The following is a 5,636-nucleotide window of genomic DNA, read 5'->3' as shown; positions in this document are numbered from 1 at the left end:
ACTTACCAATTCACTTCCATTTAATCACTTGTGTACACATTTACAAATATAGAATTTATAAGAATTAAGTACGAGCATTATCTATCAAGATTAGGTCACATTATTCAACCATGTACAAGTTATATATATGTTCAAATCCATTTCACCTCAACCACAAACCAAGCAAGTTACCAATTTTATCTCATTTCATACCATTCCATTTATAAACTTATTGAATTTCAAATATTTAGCATGAAATACCTATACATTCAACTCCATTTATGAATCAAAACATTGAACCATTATAAGATACCAATCATTAAGACATTTATACATTAAAGTATGTACCAAAAACACTTATATACATGCCACAATTCCTTGACTCAAGATAATCAAAATAGATACCGAAATAATGATAGTGTAAGCTTCGAGGCGGTCCAGCTTGACACATTCCACAAAGTGATGATCTACAAGGGAAACGGAAAACAAAAGGGGTAAACATTTATATTACTTAGTAAGTTCATAGCCATTAAACAAAAATTTACCTTATCCTTCAATTAAATGCAGTAAGCAACTAAGCTTGGAATAATTTAGCTAGGCATGACAATTCAGAACATTAATAAGGTGAGTTTAAACATATAATAAAACCATGTAATATCACAAGTGTTTAACATTCCATTTCATGTCATAATAAGTAATAAACTCAAATCTCATTCATTCCAATAGTAGTGTAACCGCACATATATATATCAAGGCTTTGTACTAAAAAATCATTCAGTAATATTTCATTTAAGCATCAAGTTTAATTCATCTCATTTCAATTTCTTGTTTCATATAGCATGTTTCACTCGATGAACCCTAGTAAATGGACTCAGATACACAAGTATCTTCGATGCACCAGTTGCTCATTCGAGCTAAGTATACCCCTATCAGTTTACCAGTCCAAGCTAAACTTTATAATGACACATCTTCTTGTGTGTCCAAGCTGAAAATATACATGTCAAGTTACTCATCTAGGCTAAACCTTTTAAATGACATTAAGTTACCAGTCCAAGCTAAACTTGTGTCACATTTATCTTTGAGTCCGCAACAAATGTTGGATCTTAATAATCATCTATAATTAATCTATACAAGTGTGCACAAGATATTATTGACATGCCAATCATATCCTAACCTTTACTAAGTTCACACGAGCCTCATTTTCAATTATAACCATCATTTTACAATTTAGTCCAATTCTCACCTTTCATACCAAATTACCACAAAACAACCCACAATATAACATATATACACAAATCAATTGTATAGAAACTTAAACACATTTATACCATATGAAATTACATGGTCAAAATAACAAACTAATTGAATCCTCAAGGACTATTCGACTAAATAAGAAAGATGAATATGAAAACCATCTCTTTCCATTCACTTAGATTTGTTTTTATACCTTAATTAAGAATTTTATTAAATTTAATTAAACTAATTATATTTTAATTAGCTTAATCACCCTTAGCCACTAACACACATTCCAAAATGGGTAAATTACCATTTTGGACTTTTGGTTAATTGTAATTTAAGTCTTTAAGCCTTTAGCCAATTAAAAACCTATAACGATAATTTTTTACAATTTAATCTTTGTACCTTAATTAAGTAATTAATAGACAAAATTGAAGGACTAAACATTAATAAACTTTTATACCAACCTCGTAAATATTTTAAATTAATATTTAGAAACCTGATTTATGAAAAAGGGATTTCGAAATTGCCTTTTCTGGCACCACTAAAAATTGGACTGTTATAGTTTCAATTATCAGCAATCAAGTCCCAAGAAATATTGTATAAAGGACTTAGTATATAATTAGATAAGCCATAAATCAACCATAAAATCAAATGAAATTTATTCCCTTCAATAATAATAGTAATGCAAGTATGTTGTAACACTAATTGCACAAGTTGTGGTACCAACTATCCCAATACAGTCTGTAATAAGTCAACTATGCTATTACTCCCCTTACTCCATTCTCCCCCAGTCAACATGCATCAAATTCATTAAAGGCGATGAGATACGGGCGCGACATCTTAAATAATCATGTACATATGAGTTGTAACTCATAAAACAACATAGATCGCTTCTATGAAACCTTGATAAAGTATTTATAATGGTTGACATATCCTCAATCTGATCAATATGAGCAACAAGTTCACATTTAACTATAGCATTAATTTTTTATTGATCTTCATAACTAACACAATGTTGTTATTATTTTCACCTAGATTTCTTTGTGAGCTCTTCTGGTTGTGGTTTGTGTTGGAAAATCTCATGTAACATCTAAATTTTGCTCTATTCTAAAATCATTGAGAAGCTTATAACATAGAGGTCAAATGTGACTTGTAACATCATAATAACATATATGTTTGACTTTCTTCTTATTCCATAATTGTTGTCGAGAGTATCGGATGTTGAAGGAAGTTCAAACAAGTAATAAGTTGTAAGATAAAAATTTGAAGCAAAGACTAAATCGTAAAGAAGTGAAAAGTAATAGGGCTAAATCATAAATACTCAACTTGAGGGTTCAAAATGGAAAAAGTTTTGGAACTAAAGTTGCAATTTTTCCAAAGGTGTGAATTGAGAAATTGTAAATATTAAAAAGTGTCAAAGGCAAATTGGTCTTTTTTCAAGAAAAATAGTTTTGGAAAAATTACTAAAATGTCGTTGGGTGTATTGGTAAATCATGGCCATTGGATTTACTTGGAGATTAAGGAGAGGAATATGAACCCTTAGATTATAATTATGATGTTGATGATATTTTTTTATTTTTTTATTATTTTAGATAATATTGTATTAAGACATATTATTATTTTAATTGTTGTGTGGAAGCGTGTAAAACAGTAAAATTATTGTACTAAAAAATCACACTAAGTTCAATTCCCAGGAAAGAGAGGTGGATCACAAGAATCGCTTAAGTACCAGGTCTTTCCTAGCCATAATATCCCTCTATCATAATTTAAAAGCACAATAAATCACTACAATCACACTTACAAAATATGTAAAATAATACAATAAAGAACACTAGAATTTTAACGAGGTTTAGCAAATTTTGCTTACATCCTCAGGCACTACCAAATATATTTCACTCCAAAATACAAGTGAAGATTTATAAAGAGAGAGAAAAATGTCTTAAGTAGAGAATGACAAATGTGGGTTGACGAAAAAATGAGAAATGGTTAGGCTTATTTATAGTGGAGGTTCAGGGATCAACTAGCAAAATCACTATACCATTAGGGACCAAAATATGCAATTATCTCATGCCAAATCTCAATCCCACTCTTGGTGCCTTAAATCTCAGGTTTCTAGTGCCAACATTTTGATACCCATATCTTTGTCTTTCCAAAGTATGGATGATTGCCAATATTAATTAATATATATGTTATTATTATAAAAGAAGTATTAAGAAAACTCTTCATACTTTCAAAAAGCTCATAACATCCATAAAAAGGAGAATAAAGAAAATTTTCTCTTTATGCAATTTAGACATTTTTCATTGAATCCACCATTTTCACCCAAAATTCATGAAAATTCCCATAGCCACCAAAAAGGGAAAGTGAAGTAGATATCTTAGAGAGTTTGAGTATCATTTTGGAAGCAAGAAATGGGAGTTGGAAGTGAAGTAAATTAAGAGAAGTTAGGAAATCAAGGTATCAAAGCTTGATGATAAAGATGGAAGTGTGAGAAAGCATGGATATGTGAAGAAATTAGTTAAGAAATTAAGGTAAGTGGTTTAATTATTATGTTATAATTATTTGAGTGTTTAATTTGATGAGATATTGGAAGAATTAATTTTGTATAATTATTTTCCATGTTCGAGTAAAGAACATATTATGTTTATGTATGAAGAGAATGATGGATGATTTTAGGAATAATTGGATGAATGATTTTAAGTGAATAACTAAAAGAAAGTAAGTCTAAGTGGTTTAATTATGAAAATTTGTAATTCAAAATTTATTAGTGTGAATGATAAATTGTGTATTTGTAATATTAAAAGTGATAAATATTTATTTTAAATATTATCTGGATGAGTAAATTGAAAATTTATTTTTAAATGATTAATTTGATAAAAATTGAACTAAGGACTAAATCATAATTTGGCTTAAATCCTTAAATTAAGGATTTAAATAGAGAGATTAAATTTTGGATTTTATGATAGGACTATAAGAATATGACATTTAAATTATTGGAAAAGTTGATGTTTTATATTAAAAGGATTAAATTGAAAATTTTCTAAAAGTTCAAAATTTAAGAGTTGAAATGTGGAAATCTGGAATTTTAATATCTTAATTGTTATATATGGTTTTTGGTTTGAAAAATTAGAAAAGAGAACATTATGTGATAGGAATTGATGTTATAAATACTAAATTATAGTGTCAGATCCCAAGTCTGGCAGGTCCAAAATTTAGGCGTATTCTAGTAAAATAATATGTTTGGTGAAATGTGATATGCCCAATTGTTTCTTCTGGCACATATGTGTGGTGAATAGTAACCACCGTGTAAGTAAGTGAAGATTTTATATCAGATTATTCTGTTACCTCAAAAGAAATATTTTGTTAAGTGGAATGGTAATTATGGTATAAGTTAATGCCAAAGGTATAGTATGCCTTGTTTGTCTAAAGTATTGTGCTAGTTATGTTGTAAAGTGACCTGGTTAGTAGCCAACTGGATAGATTGGTCTGATATCTATAATGCAGGATTCTCATTTATGTTTCTCTCGAAAATTTTAAACCATTAAGAAAGAAAAATTCTAAAACTTGTGACACTTGCTAAATTCCACTAAGTAGGACGGGTTATATTTATATATGTGAAAAGGGTTTTGTAATAAGGGTTCTTCTTTATTGAATATGCTACTCTCTGATTCTTTTCTTTAGTCCAATGGTAGTTTTTTGCCTCCTTAAGCTGGAAGCTTAGGTTTTTGGTTTAATTGGTGGTCATTCCATCTCATCAATCTATGAAGTAAGCCACCAAAGTCCACAAGACAAGGCTGATAGTTGTCTAGGTGCAATACCATACTCATTCAGTACTGCACAAAAGATTGGATGAAGTGGCAAATGAAAACCAGTCTCTAGTAAAACTAAGGAAGAATAAAACCTAGGGTATTGTCACTCAAGTGACACCTCGGTGGCCGCCTGAATTCATAGGAAAAATTTGGGCGGAGAATACCCCAAGTTCCTAAATATTTGTGTATTTTATCCTAGGTGGTGCTACATTCATAAGTCATTCCACTAAAGTATCATGATTGAGCTCTTCTTTATTATATACCATTACAAAAGCTACTCATCAAATGCTCGTCCAATGACCTTGTCATAAGTTTGTTACTCTAATATGATATCCTTAATCTCTTTGGGATAAATCTATTCTTCCAATATGATCATATTGCATCTATAGCGCCCCATACCCGACCCTTGAGGAGGATCCAAGAATGACATGTTACAACCTTACATCTTTTCCCTTTTTCCAGACACAATTTAAAAAGAATTTAGACTTCACCAAAGCTAACTTAAGATAATAGAATTTTGAAATAGAAATCATGAAGTAAACTAGTACAAATCGAGACCATAAGCTTCATTACAAGAATTAGGGAAAAATTATAGTTTGACGAATACAA

This window comes from Gossypium arboreum, chromosome 12, assembly GCF_025698485.1.
Source record: "Gossypium arboreum isolate Shixiya-1 chromosome 12, ASM2569848v2, whole genome shotgun sequence".
NCBI lineage: Eukaryota > Viridiplantae > Streptophyta > Magnoliopsida > Malvales > Malvaceae > Gossypium > Gossypium arboreum.
This window is presented reverse-complemented; position numbering follows the sequence as displayed.